This window comes from Emiliania huxleyi (genome assembly GCF_000372725.1).
Source record: "Emiliania huxleyi CCMP1516 unplaced genomic scaffold EMIHUscaffold_691, whole genome shotgun sequence".
Taxonomy (NCBI): Eukaryota; Haptophyta; order Isochrysidales; family Noelaerhabdaceae; genus Emiliania; species Emiliania huxleyi.
This window is the reverse complement of record NW_005196822.1, coordinates 14,162-23,773: the sequence shown is the minus strand read 5'-3', so window position 1 is coordinate 23,773 and position 9,612 is coordinate 14,162.

Sequence of the window (9,612 nt, the reverse complement as noted above, 5' to 3'; positions counted from 1 at the left end):
GGCTCTCGCAGCCCATACGCCATGGCACAGCGGAGAGTACAGCGGGCTGTACAAGTTGCTCCATATCTTTGCATGCTCGTCGTTGGTGATATCCGCGCGAGGTCATACGCCACAGGGCAGCAATCACTCGGTGACGAGACTACTGATGTAGGCGCGACGCTCTGACACCGAGTGTTGCTCGACGCTGCGACACCGCCGAGTACCGCGCAGCGCTCAACCTCGCGGAGTTACCCTCTCGAAGGCGCCTTCTCGAACACAACCGACCACCTGGGGCGTACCGCTAAAACACGAGCCGAGGTGGGATGGGCCGGCTGCGGCGAAGAGGCCGGAGCGCCGGCTCAAATCCGTTCCGGGGGGGGGGGGGTCCCGACCCCCCCAGCAGCAGAAGGCATTGGACCCAGCTCTCCCGCCTCTTCGCCGCAGCCGCCCCCTCCCACCTCGGCTCGTGTTTTAGCGGTACGCTCGAGGTGGTCGGTTGTGTTCGAGAAGGCGCCTTCGAGAGGGTAACTCCGCGAGGTTGAGCGCTGCGCGGTACTCGGCGGTGTCGCAGCGTCGAGCAACACTCGGTGTCAGAGCGTCGCGCCTACATCAGTAGTCTCGTCACCGAGTGATTGCTGCCCTGTGGCGTATGACCTCGCGCGGATATCACCAACGACGAGCATGCAAAGATATGGAGCAACTTGTACAGCCCGCTGTACTCTCCGCTGTGCCATGGCGTATGGGCTGCGAGAGCAATACTGACAGCATAATTTGACGACTTCGATGTTTCCGAGGGAATTTGTGATCAATTGGTTGAGCCAGTCATTCCCGCATGGAGCTCATGGGTACCTGTCTTAGGAACGATGTCGAAATGGGGTCGTCATAAAATTGGCGAGCGCCGCACACAGCACTGCTCGTGCCGCGATCACGAGAGACAAAGCAGTCACAAGCACATCTAGCGTGTCCTTTGATGCTGTCTGTGGTTCCCGGGTAGCCTCGGGCGGCAGGGGATGGAGTCGGAAGATGATGGGGATGGTCCTGCTCTCGGCGAGCACCACGGTGCTCGCGGATTCGACCATCCGCCTTCTGACTGCGAATCCGACGGCGGCTTCTGTGAGGACGACGGCTTCACTATTAGAATTTTACAACAAATTAGAAGCCGTCGTCCGCGCCTGTTGTGTGAATCGTGCGTGTGGCTCCGTGTGCGAGAGAGTGTTGTAAAATTCTTTTTGCTGAGCATCATCCCCCTCCCTAGAAAGCCCCAATCACTGCGAGAGAGCGCGCGGCGGATATGGACCGCGACCCGTGGGGATCGCCGACGCGGCAAACGCCTCCCACCCCTCCTCCCCGGCGGGTCGCTGGCGCCCCTGCTCATGTTCATGTGAATTGCTCAAGATGGCGTCTGTGTGCTGTGGCGTCTGCCGTGAGTGCGGCCGCCGAAGTCAGACATGCTCCTGCGCCGCCTCCGCCTCCGCCGCCGCCTCCACCGAGTCCACCGAGACCGTCGCCTCGCCTCCAGAGCCGTCGCCCGCGGTGGTTGCCGTCGCAGAGCTGCGGCGGCGGATCGTGCGAACGAGGCTGCTGCTACGCTCGGCGATGCTGGCCGAGAGGCGGCTCACGCTTGCGACGCTGCCCGACCGAGCGGGAGTCGCGCCGAGGTCCTTTGCCAGAAGCGCGAGCGACACCTGCAGAACGAAACGCCCTGGCTGGTGAGTCCCGCCGGTGGGCAAGGCGAGATGTGGAGAGAGACAAAGCGCGCACCGGGTGGTGGGGCCCCGGGAAGCACGAGCGCGCCAGGCTCTTGTAGAGTCCGTCGGCGATGAGCTCCTGAAGGGCACGCGTATGGGGGGGGGGGGGGGGGCGATTAAGCGCCTAGATTGAGTGCATCATGACCAACAACCCCCCAGCCCGCTCCTGCGGCGTGGTTTCGAAAAACTTCGAGAACTGGCAGCCGCCGAGGTCCGGGTCGTTCTCGTGCGCCATGACGATCTTCAGCTTGTCTTTGCGCGCCTGCTTGACCTGCTCGGCCAGCCGCTCGTCGCTGAAGCTGTCCTCGTTGAGGTAGAGCAGCATGTGGGTCGCTCGCCCGGGCGCCTCGGCGGTGGAGACGGTGAGACCGGCAAAAGTGGTGGCAATCTCTTCAGCCAAGACCTGTGCACCCGCGTTGGCCGGCGAGGCCCAGAGCATGGTCTCCTTGGCAAAGGCGAGCGGCTGGCTCTCGGGCTCGCCCGGCACGCAGAGCGGGAGGGAGGTCTGGTTCACGTAGTTGGGCGAGCAGAGGAGCACCGCCTGTGGTTCAAGGGTGCCGGGGCTGAGGTCTCGGGGGGGGGCGAGAGGACTGCGGCTGGCTCTGTGTCCCGCTGCGCCTCGACGATGGTCTTGAACGAGACGCGCTGGAACTCCTCAACTCGCATGTAGATGGTGTGCGCCCAGCCCTTTTCAAAGATGTCGGGCTGCAGGTCCTCGGGGCACTCGTCGCGCAGCGCCTGCAACGTCGCGCCGCCCTTTGCAGGGTCCGCCTCTTGGACGAGGACGAGCGGCTTGTCCATCTCGAGCGACGAGCGGATCTCGCGGAGGCAGTTCTGGTGGCACGCAAGCAGGCGGGCGGTGAGCCGTGGGGAGTGTCGAGGGGCGCAGCAGACTCGGGTGCGTTGAGAGCCAGAGGATCCCCAGCGCGGGACAGGGCGGCGAGAGCGCGCCTTGGAGCGGAAGTAGCCACACGAGAGGAAGAAGAGGATGACCTGCGAGTGCTGGATGTACTCCTCCAGCGACCCAATATCCTTGAGATCATCCACCTGTGCGCACACTCCGCGGTGCGTCAGAAGGGCTGTGTGTAGCTAGAGCAGCGCGGCTGAGCCTGTGCGCGCGTCGAGAAAGATCTTGAGGCCCGGCACCAGAAGCTGGAGCTCACTCTTAATGTTTCCGACGGCGTCTTGACCGGTCGACCTGCATGGTTAGGGGGTTGGAGTTGGATGCGGCCTGGCTTGATCACCCTCCCTAGCTGCGCGACGCACCAGATGTGCGAGAGGAACAGGTGCCATGTGAGGCCGGTCCCGATGCTCAGCTCGGGGGGCTGCTTGGTCGAGACGAGACGGACTGTGGGGACCTTGGCGACGCGACGGGCGGCGACGACGGCACCGATTAAGAAGACCACGAGCGCAAAAACGACGAGGACGATCATCGTGTCCACGATCGCATTGAGCTTGCCAAAGCCGAGGACTGCATCGGCATCATCGGTCCCGGAGCGCTCCTCGATGCCGAGGAAGATGGTGGTCCAGTTGGTGCCGAGGAAGAGGAGGAGGAGCGCGAGGCTCGTGGCGACGGCTAGAAAGTTGTCCTCGACCCGCTTGTACGGTTTGGTGGCGGCGACAAGCGCGACATAGCACGAGCAGACGAGGGTCGCCACCACGAGGCGAAGAAAGGCGTTCTTCTCGGGGATCAGCAGCACGAAGCCCGTGAGCACGAGCTTGCGCGCCAGCTCGACCGCCTCCCACCAGTACCAGGTCTTCTCGTACTCCCGGTGGAGGAAGGCGGTGGCACGCGTCAGAGCATTCGGCGACTTGGCCTGCAGCGGCTTGTAGCAGGCGGCGAGGAGCGACGTGAAGAGGACCAGCGAGCCGACGGGCCAGAGGACGATGAAGCCGATGGCGAGATTCTTGATCGACTCGTGATCGTCGGTGCCGCACTCGACGCTCGCGTCCTGCCGCATGTAGGAGACCTGCTCCAGGGGCTCGTTCGGCGGAGAGATGGTGTAGGCCTATCAGCAGCACATTGCCTGAGGGGCGGCGTGAGCAACGGCAGTCATCGGCTGGAGGCGCCTGACACGACCACGAGCGGAAGATGGAGGCGCTGATGGAGGGCACGAAGCAGAAAATGAGCACCAAGCCGGCGGGCGTGAGGTCGAGGAGGCCGAGGGCCGCCTCCGCCCACAGCTTTGGGCGCGGTGACGCGGAACGCCAGACGTGGAGCCGCAGCGCAATTCCCGTTCCCATCAGCAGGGCGATGAGGACGACGGGGGAGAGAGCGCTGACGACGAGTCGCAAGTCGTAGCCGAGGCACTGCTCCGGCAAGAAGAAGCCCGACCAGTCGATGGAGATCACGTTGGCCAGCTTGTCGGTCCAGCCAGTGTACTTGTCCGGCAGCCGCGCCGAGTAGGTGGACGACAAGACGGTGCTGATCTGGTAGAAGCCAAACAGGATCTTGACCTTGGCCGTCATTCCGCCCCCGACGTAGTACTTGACGGAGCGGTCTGCAAAGCGGAGGAGAGGGCCGATGAAGGTCTTCTTCCGCCAGGCCGTCATGCTGTAGGCCCAAATTGCGAGGCCGCAAGCGACGCAGAGGCCGAGGCCGATGCCGGCGATGCGACCCGCAGCGGCGTCGCGCGGAGCGCACTCCTTGCACTCGTCGCCGTCGACGAGGTAGTGATTCTCCGCGGCGCAGAGCTGGCACTCGGGGCCGGTGAAGCCAGGGGCGCAGTACTCGTCCGAGCCCGCCTCCTCCAAAAGGCGAGACGCCTCTTTGGCTCCGCGCTCGTTGCCGGAGCACCGCGCCTCGCCGGCCCGGTCGCCCCCGAAGTCGCGGCACGCCGTCAGCACGGCGGAGGAGGGGCTGGCGCGCCAATAGCCGGCTGGGACGCCGATGGTCGCGAGAGCGGTGTTGTCCGAGCACTCGGCGCTTGGCGGGCAAGGCTTGCAGTAGTCGGTCGGGGAGGAGAAGATCTCGATCGGGTCGGCGCTCTGGAGCAGGTAGAAGTCCTTCTGGCAGAAGGAGCAGATGACGGCGCCGCGCTCACTACTGAGGGGGTAGGGGCAAGGGACGCACTGGCCCTGGCCGGGGTTGGCGGCGTACGTGCCTGCGGCACACTTGCTGCAGGCGCTGCTGCCGACGCCAGAGGTGGTGCCGGGCTCACAGCGCTCGCACTTGGAGAGGCCGGGCGTGGCGGCGAAATGGCCGGGCTCACAGGGCTCGCACGTCTCGCTGCCCTCCGCCCCTGGTGACGCGCTCGCCGTGCCGATGGGGCACAGCTCGCACGCCGCGCTCGAGCTGGAGCCTCTCTTCGGGTTGAAGCTGCCCGCAGGGCAAGGCTGCCAGACAAGGCGCGAGGCGGCGCCCGCGTCCTCGCAGACGCCGCCCCTCGGGCAGGCTTCGCAGGCGGCGCTGCCGACGTCGGGGGAGAAGGAGCCCGCGGCGCAGGGCAGGCACTCCTCCTGGCCGCTCTCTGGCTGGTGTTGGCCGGGAGCGCAGAGGAAGCAGTCCGAAATGTTCGCCGCCCGCCTGTTGGGCATGTGGGTGCCGGCGGGGCACTTGTGTGGGAAGACGGATCCCTTCGGGCAGAAATGGCCGAGCCAGCAGGGGCCGCTGCAGTCGGAGGTGATGTGGTTCGACGCGTTCCCGTAGTGGCCCTCGGCGCAGAGCCTGTTGCAGCCGGGCAGGTCGCCAAGGAGCGCGCCGACGTTCGGCATCCAAGAGCCGAGCGGGCAGTCCCACGTAAGAGGCGAGGCGGCGAGGATTATGATGTTGCCCGGCGCAGAGTTGCCGATGAAGGTCGTGTTGACGAGGATCGAGTCGGCGGCAGCGATGCGGGAGGTGAAGAGGAGTGCAGCGGGGGCTTGGCTCGCGATGTTGTCGACAAACTGCGAGTTGGTGAGAGCTAGGCGGTCGACGCCAGTGAGATAAACAGCCTACAAAAGAACACAGTCTGGTCACCCCGTTTCAGTCTGTGCACCCTCTTGTGGAGGGGGCGCGCGGCACCGCTTGCAAGCCACTCGTGCAACCGACAAAGCTGGCCCTCTCGAGCGAGATGCCGCCGCTGTTGTACACGTCCATACCTCCTCCGGTCTGCGCGCGTTGGGGCGGGCAAGCATTAAGCGGGGAGGGCGTCAGCGAGCGAGAGAGGGCGGGCAAGGCCCAGAGCGGCCCTTTGGGGAATGCGTACCGCCCTTTGCCACCCAATGTCCCTCTGCCTTCGTCTCTCCCGCCCGGCTGCGGCGATGGCGTGCGAAGGTGCGTGCGGGGGAGGCAAGCGTGTGCGGGCGTGGGAGACGCACAGTGGCAGCCGTGCACTCGCTGAAGCTGGCTCTCTCCAGCGAGACGTCGCCGCTGTTGACCACGTGCATACCTCCTCCGTACTGCGCGAGTTGGGTGCGGGCAGGCATAAGCGGGGAGGGCGTCAGAGAGCGAGAGAGGCCGGGCAAGCCCAGAGCGGCCCTTGGGGAAAGCGGGTCCTGCCACCCAATTGTCCCTCTGCCTTCTTCTGCCGCTTCCGGCGCGGCGATGGCGTGCGAGCGTGCGTGTGCGGTGGAGGCGAGCGTGTGCGGGCGTGGGAGACGCACCTGGCCAGCCTTGCACTCGCTGAAGCTGGCGCCCTCCAGCGAGACGTCGCCGCTGTACCCCACGGCCATACCTCCTCCCCACTGCGCGAGTTGGGTGCGGGCAGGCATTAAGCGGGGAGGGCGTCAGAGAGCGAGAGAGGGCGGGCAGGCCCAGAGCGGCCCTTTGGAAGGCGTGCCCCGTTTGCCACCCCCTGTCCCTCTCGAGGCCGTGCGGTGCGTGGGAGAGAGGGGCGGCGCACCGCGCTGGCCTCGCAGCCCGTGAAGGACACGTCCTTCATCGCAATGTCGCCAGCGCCAGACGCGCGCACCGCACCGCCAGTAGTACCAAACCCGTCCACAAAGTGCAGCGCCTCCAGGTAGAGGCTGCAGCCGCCCGAAAGGTAGAACATGTTGGAGCTCTTCTTGCCGTCGAGCGTCGCGCCCCCCCCGCTGCTCCGGACCGAGAGGTGCATCTCGCTGCTGCAATAGACGTTGCTGCTAAAGGCAAGGCGGGCGCCCGGCGGGACGTAGACGATCGCGTTGCGGTTCTCGGCCACGGCCTTGTTGATCTCGTCCTGCATGTGCTGAGGCGTGAGGGCGAGGACCTCGCCAGCGGGGGTTGGAAGCAGCGGCGGACGAGCCGGACGCAGCTGCGGCGGCGGCGGGAGTAGCGGTGGGGACGGTGGCGCTTGCTCCTCGCACGCGCCGCAGCTCGCCGGGCATACCAGCGAGACGAGCATGCCCACCGGAGCGGCGCCGGGGTTGACGGTGTGCAGATCGAAGTCGCACCCGAACGTCAAGAAGAGCGTGCAGCCGCCGACGCTGGCCGCGAGACCAAAAAAGTCGTCCTCGCACAGCAACGCCGCCACAAGCAGTGGCGATAGTGGAGTGATCTCCTCCGACTCGCACGCGCCGCAGCTCGCCGGGCAAATCAGCGAGATGGTCGAGCCCACCGGAGCGGCGGGGTTGACGGTGTTCAGGTCCGTGTCGCAGCCCATCGACGATAAGAAGGAGCAGCCGCCGAGGTGGGCGGTGAGCCAAGCGGTGAGCAAGCCGCCCGGATCGTCCTCGCAGAGCACCGTCGATGGTGGCGATGGTGGAGTGCTCACCTCCGACTCGCACGCGCCGCAACTCTCCGGGCAGATCAGCGAGATGGTCGAGCCCACCGGAGCGGCGGGGTTGACGGTGTTCAGGTCCGTGTCGCAGCCCAGCTGCGTCCCGGCGTAAGGGCAGAGCAGCGCGATCAAGTCCGAACCGTCCTCGCAGAGCACCGGCGGAGACAGAGGCGGCAGCGACGGCGGCACCCCCCAAAGTCCGGAGCCCTGCTCACCAGACCCAGCTTCGCCCGAGCCAGCCTCGCCCGAGCCAGCCCGAGCCACGGGGAGGGCGGAGATCAGCAGGAGCAAGGCCACCGAGCCGAGACTCTTGCTCAGCCGAGGACGGACCGCCTTGCTGGGCCGCTGCCCCGAGGCCGCACCGGAGCGCGGCGCCCGCTGCCCCAGCCCGCAGTCGGCCGCCGCCTTGAGGCCGGCGCGGCCGCCGGCGCCGCATGTGCCAGCGCCGGCGCCGCACGTGCCAACGGCGAATGGCGCCTTGCCGGACGTGGTCTGCGGCTCGCGGCGCCGGTCCGGCGAAGGCGGCGTCTGCGGCCCGCCGCGCGGCTTCGGTCGCCGGTGCGAGCCGCGGCCGCGGCCCTTTGCCTTGCCAGACTTGCGCCTGCCCTTTGCCTTGCCAAACTTGGGGTTGTTGCGGCAGCGCATGGCCTTGCGCCGGCACCTCCCCGAGCGCCGCGACTGCAAGTCCGCCCACTTCTCCTGTCGCTCGGCAATGAGATCGAGCGCGGCCTTCGCCTTCTTGAGCCGCCCCTCCCAGTGCTCGCGCTCCTTGGCGGCCTCGGCCTCAGCGCCAAGGGGCTTGGGCGCCACGGGCGCAATGCCGCCGGAGGTGGGGACTCCCGGTGACGGCGACTTGTTGCCGTCGGCGGGCGTAGCCTGGTAGCTGACGCTCTCGCCCAGCCGGCGGACCGCAGCCTCGACGCCGTCCACGTAGCCCGGTCCGAAGCTGCTGCGGGCCGACGCGGGCCCGCTTTTCCCCGCCGCCATCGGCGTGGGCAGGCCCGGGTAGCAGGTGGTGTCCTGCAAGCGCGGGAAGGGAGATTATTACCGGTGGGAGAGCGAGGAGTGCCAGGAGAGAATGCTGCAGCGCGCTCACCGCTGGGTCGGGCGGGTTGGAAACGGTCTTGGCCGGCTTCTCGACCTCCTTGGCAGCCTCCTCGGCGACGGCCTCCTCGGCGACGGGCGCCTCGGCGACGGGCGCCTCCTGGGAGGCGGACACCTCGGCGGCGGCGGGCTTGATGGTCGCCTCCTCGGTGGCGGACTCCTCGGCGACGACGGGCTCCTCGGAGGCGGCCTCCTCGGCGACGGCGGCCTCCTCGGTGGCGGCGGACTTGGTGGAGGACTCCTCGGCGACGACGGCCTCCTCGGAGGCGGCCTCCTCGGCGACGGCGGCCTCCTCGGTGGCGGCGGACTTGGTGGAGGACTCCTCGGCGGCGCACTCCTCGGCGGCGGTCTCCTCGGCGGCGGCGGACTTGGCGGCGGCCTCCTCGGAGGCGGCCTCCTCGGTGGCGGCCTCCTCCTTCACAACGACGTCGTTGTTGACGCCGCACGCCTGCGTGAGGGAGAAACGTAACTGTTTGGAGACGGGGACACCGCAGGGACAATGCCGATCCTGGCGTAAAAGTGCGCGCACCTCAGCTCCGAGCGAAGGCGGCAGCGTCAGGCTCGCGCGGCGGCGCTGATACCACCCCTCATACTCCGCACTGGAAGCGAAGTAGCCACCGACCTTGACGGAAGCCGTTGGCCCGAGCTCGGTCTGAACCTGGGCCCCCTCCGCGAAACAAAAGCTTATTGGCACCTTTGCGAGGCTCCGATGGAACACGTGGGGGTTGTCGAACCAGACGCCCTTTGTTGATCTCACAACCAAGAAAGCCGACTCGCCCTCGCTCTCATTGAAGTCGACCATGTAGCGCCTCTCTCGGCGCGCGTCCTGCAGAGCAGAGAGAATGGGGGCCGCCCGTGAGAGGGGTGAGGCAAGGCGCCTGCATTGGTCGGAAGCGCGAACAGCTATGCGCATGTGTGGGGTCTGAAATGAGAGGAGAGTGACGGGGGACAAAGCTCGGACGTTGAGCCTGCGGAGGGCGGCGACACGAGGGAGCGGGCTAAAGTTCATGTCGGGCGAGTGTTGCAGGCGACGAGGGCCAGAGAATAACGCGGCCTTGCGGCCGAGCGCGAGGTCCAGGCTGCCGCCTCCGTGTGTGTCTCTC